Source organism: Phascolarctos cinereus, unplaced genomic scaffold (genome assembly GCF_003287225.1).
Source record: "Phascolarctos cinereus isolate Bilbo 61053 unplaced genomic scaffold, phaCin_HiC Scaffold_4;HRSCAF=312, whole genome shotgun sequence".
Taxonomy (NCBI): domain Eukaryota; kingdom Metazoa; phylum Chordata; class Mammalia; order Diprotodontia; family Phascolarctidae; genus Phascolarctos; species Phascolarctos cinereus.
The window spans coordinates 166,917,036-166,924,162 of NW_027555847.1; the positions used below are offsets into that span (position 1 = coordinate 166,917,036).

Sequence of the window (7,127 nt, forward strand, 5' to 3'; positions counted from 1 at the left end):
TAGGTAAGTAAATGTTTGAGGCCGGATTTGAACTCAGGAAGATGAGTCTTCTCGACTCCAGGCCCAGCACAGTGCCACCTAGCTGCTAGCTACTGGGGTACAGACAAAAGCAAAAACAATCTTAGCCTTCAAGGAGGAGGTGCAGACAACACATACATATATACATTTACACAAATAGATACAAGGAGATTTTGAGGGAAGGCATGGCAGCTGGGGGGGATTAGTAAAGGCTTCATGTAGAGCATGGTACTTGAGCAGAGCCTTGAAAAAAAACTAAAGTCCTGAGAGACAGAGGTAAGGGGTGTATTTGTTCCAGACAACTGGTGGGGAAAGACAGTGCAAAGGCAAGGGCAGTAGATGGAGTATATATATGAAGAACAGCAAGAAGGTCATCTTGTCTAGACTGTAGTGTGTGGAAGGCAGTGTTTTGTAAGACAGTGGAAAGACATGTTGGGACCAGATCATGAAGTTCTTTAACAATCCAAACATAGGAGTTTGCATTTGATCTGTGGATCATAGGGAGCTAAAAGAATTAATTGTGTTAGGGGGATGACACAGCAGTGGCAGAGCAAGGCACCAGGTTTTTAAAGTCAGATACGTACTTTAGGGAAATCAGTTTGGCAGTTATGTGGAGAATGAATTGGAGAGGAGAGAGACTTGAAGAAGGGATAACAATCGGAAGGCTATTGCCTCCTAAAAATAGGCCATTTGAGAGGGATTAAAGGCTTGAATCAGAGTGCTGACAATGTGAGTAGAGATATCATGTAAGTAGTAATAACAGTATTCAGATAGTGAGTGAATATGGATATTGAATGAGAGGGAGTACTTGAGGATGACTTCAAGGCTACCAACTGAACCCGGGGAGTTGGAAGAATTGTCGTCACCTTTATGGAAACAGGGAAATTCAGAAGAGGAGTGATTTGGTGGGAAAGTAAATGAGTGCTACTTTGGACATATTCAGTTTGAGATCTTTATGGAATGTCCAATTTGAAATACCAGTAGGTGATCAGAAACTTTCTCTTTCTCTCTCTCTCTCTCTCTCTCTCTGTGTCTGTCTCTTTCTCTCTCTCTCCCTTTCCCTCTCCTTCTTCTTCTTCCTCTTCTAGGACTGGAAATAATATGGTTGAGTCACTATCATAGGGTAGGTAGGTGGAATAGAGCACTGAACTTGGAATCAGGAAAACTAATCTTGCTGAGTTCAAATCTGGCCTGAGACAATTACTAGCTTTGTGACTCTGGGCAAGTCACTTAACCCTGTTTACCTCAGTTTCCTCATCTGGAAAATGAGCTAGAGAAGGAAATGGTAAACCACTCCAGTATCTTTTCGAATAACACCCCAAATGGGGTCATGAAGAGTTGAAAACAACTGAAATGACTCAACAACACTCATAAGGATAATAATAAAACCCATATGAGCTGATGGATCACTGAGAAAGTATATGGAGAAAAGAAGGCCTAGAACAGAACCTTGGGTACAGACACAGTTACGGGAAATGTGGATAATAATCTAGCTAATTATAGTGGGAAAGAGTCAGACAGGTAGGAGAATTGAAGGAGAGCAGTTTCATGAAAGCTCAAAAAAGAGAGAGCGTCCAGGAAAAGAGAGTGGTCAGTGGTGTTAAATGACATAGAGAGGTCAAGAAGATGAGGGCTGGAAAAAGGACATCAGATCTGGCAATAAAACAAACATTGGTGACTTTAGAAAGGGCTGTTTCAATCGAGTAATGGGAGTGGAAGCCAGATTTTAGTGGGTTTCAAATAATAATAGATCACTTTTATATAGTACTTATAGCTCCTATTTTTATTAGCATTTTACACAATGAGGAAGGTAAGGTTTGGAGAAATTAAACAATTTTTTCAGAGTCAAACTGCTAGTAAGTGTCTGGGGCAAGGGCTGAACCTAGGTCTTTCTGACTTCATGTCCAATGCTAAGCAGCTTCTCTGAATAGGCTGCAACCTAATTTGGTTGTAGTAGTTTTTATTTAGATTTTTTTTTGGTAGGTGATTTGCTATATTTTTAGTTTGGGCCTAGTCTAGTTAGCTGTTGCATTTTTCTTTGATTTGGTAGATGTGGCTGTAAGGGGGAAAATAATTGCTTAACACTTAAATGGCCGTTTGCCTGGAAAAGCCCCACAACTTATCTAAAGCCTTATCCTAGTATTGTGTAGCTTCATTATTATGAAAGGGCATTTGGGGTTGTAAAAAAAAAAAAGTGTCTGAGTCAGTTGCTGAGTGAGCCACCACAATACACCATGCTTATAGTCCATAGGCCATACCCTCCTGGACTGAGAGTTAGAGGCCTGAGGAAGTCACCTTCACCATTGTTCGGTTATGTACAGATGCAGTGACCTGTGAGCTTCAGGCCCCTAATATTGCTCTAATAAATATATATCTTTTGATTAAAAAAAAACTCTTTTCTTAAAACAACCATCTCAGGTAGGTAATGTTAGTGTTTTTATCCCCATTTTACTGAGGAGTAAATGGAGTCTCAGTGATGCTAAATGACTTTTCCCATAGTTACAGAGGTGGTGACTCTCCCTCCATTTTAGAGTATAAAAAATCTTGAAGTCTGCTCGATTTCTGCTGAAAGGTTTCATGCAGTTCTACTGTTTCTATTGTCTAAAACTTAATAGAATTCCAGAATCTGTGGTTGGGACAACAGATGTAACACAGAAATATTTATTTGTGCAAAATAAGCATTCACAAACAACTTGAATGGAATTTCCCTTAAGGCTGGACTCAGCTAATAGTGAGCACTTAATTCACAGTAATAATAACATCCCTGCTATGTTTTGGGAAGAAATATAGTAAAGTCAATACTTTCCCTTTTCTGACTCCTCTTTTTGACAGATAATCTAATTTGCTCATATTCCTAAAGAACGTTCAAGTCAGTGGCTTGCTGGAGTGCTAAATAAATACCTTACACTGCAGTGTTGATTTAAGCAAAGTAATAGAAATATTGCTTCCCACCTCTCCTCTCTAACAATGGAGGATTATTTACAGTAAATGAAAGCTTTCTTTTACAGGAAGTCCTGGCTGATCCATTATCAGGGTCATTCTAGACTCCTTTCCCCCTTCTCCATGTACCTGTGCTCTTTCAGGCACAACCAGCCAGTGTCTGAAAATTTGTGCAGAGTACTCAATGTGCCCTCTTCTTCTCTGTGGTGCTGAAACTGACTAAAAAATAATTGGCTAGAGGTGGGTGGGGTGGAGAAGGGATTCCTACATGTGATACTGTTGAGTCGCACTGTATGCCTGGCATTTGGAAGAAAAGCAGTTTGATTGTTCTGATTTTGATTAACTGTTAGCCCATGCCGTGCAGGATTCTCTTGGAACTGAAAAAAGACTCTGGGCTAACAATGGGGACTTTATCCTGGCCTCACAACTGCTGCCAATACAGGACTGGGGCTTCCAGCCTGGGCTGTTAATCAGTTAGGAATAGGATGAGATTATCTGAACCTTGAGAACTATAACACTAGCCTTACCCCCAACCTGCTTCACTGATCCATCCTTCTCCCCACCTCTCCCCGCAACACTCCAGGTGTGCAATTGACTTCAAAGGACCCTGGAGACTTCTAGGGCAGCAAGGGAACCCTCCAAAACCTGAAGTAGCAATTTATGATCCTTGTGCCCTCTAGTGGCAGAGGGGAGGCAGGAGGTTATTACCACGAATACTACTGGCAGCCTCCATGGAGATTTCTCATGAGGCTTCTGTAGCCTGATGACAACAAGCTTTGTCTTCTTGTTTTTAGTTCCCAGGAAACAACATCAAAAACAATTCCCCCCTCATACATTTTGATTTGGACTCTCTGGTTTTCCTCCAGATTCTTAGGCCTTCTCCATAGCATCAAGAGAAGACCCACCTTCTTGGAAGGGGAGGTGGGCCCAGTGAGGCACTTTTATTCCAAAAAATGATAGCTAGTACCAACTTTAGCAAATAAATGTGGTCCATCCAAGTTGGCTGTAATATGAATCTTATTTTCCTCTTGATTTTCATCATCAAATTGGAGGTGTACTTCCAAGTATAAAAAGCTCTCAGGAGATTAAATTGAAGTTTGGGTGAGAAAGGGATTAAAGATATTCTGGATCTTGTGGTAATCCAACCTCTTAGGAATTGTAGATTCTCTATAGCAATTCCTTTATAACACTTTCAGGACATGAGGGCCTTCCCAAATGGGACAATCCTTTAGTCTTGAGACTTTCTCTCCGATAATCCCCACAGGATCCATGGACCATTAGCATTTCTCTCACGGTAGGGATCTCCTGATTCCACACTTATATTACCCTTGGTTTAGCTCTCCTCTTTTTGCATTGTCTTTACAATATACAATATCCATACTTCAGACTGGATGATATTTAGCCATCTCAAACTCAGAATGTCCAAAACAGAATTCATTGTGTTTCATACTAAATTCATCTATCTTCCAAATTTCTCTATTTCAGTTAATGGTACCAACCATCTTTCTGGTTACCCCAGTTCACAACCTTGAAATCATCTTTGACTTCTCACATTCACTCATTCCATAAATCCAATAAGGTGACAAGTCTCATTCTTTCTAGGTCTACAACATCTCAGATAAATCCCTTCTCTCTTGTCCCACAGGGACCACCATAGTTGAAGCCCTCAGCATCTCTCACATGGACCATTGCAGTGGTCTCTTAACTGGTCTCTCTTCCTTCCTGCCTCTCCCCATCCTGATCTATCTTCCACACAACTGCCAAAGTGATTGTCCTAAAACACAGGCCTGAAGTCCAAAAGACTCATAATGGAAAATGCTATCCACATCCAGAGAAAGAACTGATGGAGTCTGGTTACAGATTGAAGCATACTATGTTCACTTTTCTGGTTTTTCTTTTCATGGTTTTTTTTCTCTTTGTTCTGTTTCTTCTTTCACAACATGATTAATATGGATATATTTACTTGATTACACATATATAACCTATATGAAATTCCTTACCATCCTAGGGAGGGAGAGGGGAGGGGCAGAAAAAATTAGAACTCAAAATTTTATATAAAAATGAATGTTAAAAATTGTCTTTACATATAATTGAAAAAATTAAAATACTGTCTACTGGGGGAAAAAATAAAATGCAGGTCTAACCATGTCATTCCCCCTCTCTCGTTCAATCAACTCCAGTGGCTCTCTCATTACCTCTAGGATCGAATACAACCTCCTTTGTTTTGCCTTTGTAGCCTTCTTACACATTATTCTACATTTCAGCCACACTGGTCTGCTTCTGGTTCCTCACATAAGCATTCCATCTATTATCCTTCTGCTGTTGCACTGGTTATACCCTACGCCTAGAATGCACATTTTTTTTCACCTCTTCATCTTGAAATCCTCGCCTTTCTTTAAGATTCAGCTCAAGAGCCACCCTTGTTTGAGGCTTTTTCTGGTCTTCCCAGCTGCCAATGCCTTCTCCTCCAAGGGTACCTGGTATCCTCTTTTTATGTGTATTATACACATCTGTATATGTACTTCTTGTCTCCCCTGTTAAAATGTAAACTTGAACTCAGGAAGTTTCACTTTAGGTTTTGTATCCCAAGGCTACATAGCATGGTACCTGGCAGATAGTAGGCACTGAAATGCATGCCTGATTGGAAGGGACCTTAAAGATCAAGTCCAACTCTCTTTTCATGAGTTTAGTGTCAAGACTATTCTTTTGATCCATTCAGTCTTAGAGATAATGGCCCTTTCACGGTCTAGTGGAGCAGAAATAAAGTATGAGATGCTAACCAACTTGTGGCATATGCCTTCCCGCCTATGACCTATGATTCCTCTCTCTTGGAATGTTATTACTTCCAATTTTCTACATCCCTTTCCATGTCTTCAGCTGCTACTCCCTCCTGTGGCAATATCATTTCTCTACTGCCTTGATCTCTCTCTATCCCCCTTGAGTACCCACCACCACTTAAGCTAGGTCATGGGTGGTACTCTTCTTATTAGGCCATTGGGCAAAAAGGGCTGAAAACTGTAAACTCTGGTAGTGTTTGAGGCTTTGAAGAAGGTGTTAAATAGGTTCTATGGAATGCTGGGAGAACAGTTAGTCTTTTCCAGGATTTGGGACTAGTATCAGAGGTGAGGAAGAGATGGAGACTGACTGTACTCAAAGATGAGGTAATAGGTTTATCTTAGATTAACTATTCTTTAGTAAGCTAGGATTTTCTTTCTTTCTTTTTTTATTGTAGATAGAGTGGGATAGCTGGACATAGTTTAGATGATTCCATTTTTGTTGGCAACATCTAAAGCATCATAGTCTGGAGAAAGTTGGACATAGGCCTTCTCTCCATCAGCTGGATGAGTGTGTCGACCCTGGCCACATTGATGTCATACAGCTTCTTTATCGCCTGCTTGAGCTGATGATTGTTGGTCCTGATGTCCACAATGAAGATGAGGTTGGTGTTGTCCTCAGTCTTCTTCACAGCAGACTCAGTGGTCTCAGGGAAACTGAATAATGGCGTAGTGATCAAGCTTGTTTCTCCAAGGAGCACTTTTCTGAGGGTATTTGGGCTGCTGTTTAAGTCAGTGTTTTGGGTCATTGGAAGGTGGGAGACTTTTGGATCTTCTTTTTGTGTCTATGAACACCCTTCAACACTGCCTTCTTGGCCTTCAAGGCCTTGGACTTGGCTTCTGTCTTGGGGGGGACAACCACTTCCTTCTTTGCCTTCAGCGCCACCTTGGGGGAAAGGGTCCAGGATTGTCTTATTTTGTATAAGCCAAGGTTCATCCATCACCTAGTAAGTAACTCTGCCTTAGTTTGACTACTTGTTAGAGAGGATTTCTCCAATTAACTGTTCCCTTTGGAGGAACCAATACCATCTCAGATTTTAAAGATTCACTACATTTTACCATGTTAACTAGGGAGCTAAGAATCAACTTTCCTGCTTAACTGATATGCTTGCCCTCCTGTGACCCAAAGACCGTGGTAATTGTTAATCTTGCAGCTTTCCTAGAGTATTTTAGCTAGAAGAGGAAAGTTAGAACCCATCTCTGAATGAGTCAGAACGCCCAAAAGTGCAGCTGCCAGGGAAAATCCCAATTCTCTTTTAACTGGAGGAATGGAGCATCTGCTTTTGGTTCCAGCCGAGATGGCTCCCTACATCCTACAAAAGGCAATTACTAGAT

General features: G+C 41.0%; 1 pseudogene; it reads right to left on the reverse strand.

Moving 5' to 3' along the window:
- Positions 1-6,215: 6,215 nt before the first annotated feature.
- Positions 6,216-6,729, reverse strand: LOC144456514 (large ribosomal subunit protein uL23 pseudogene; annotated as a pseudogene).
- Positions 6,730-7,127: the final 398 nt, after the last annotated feature.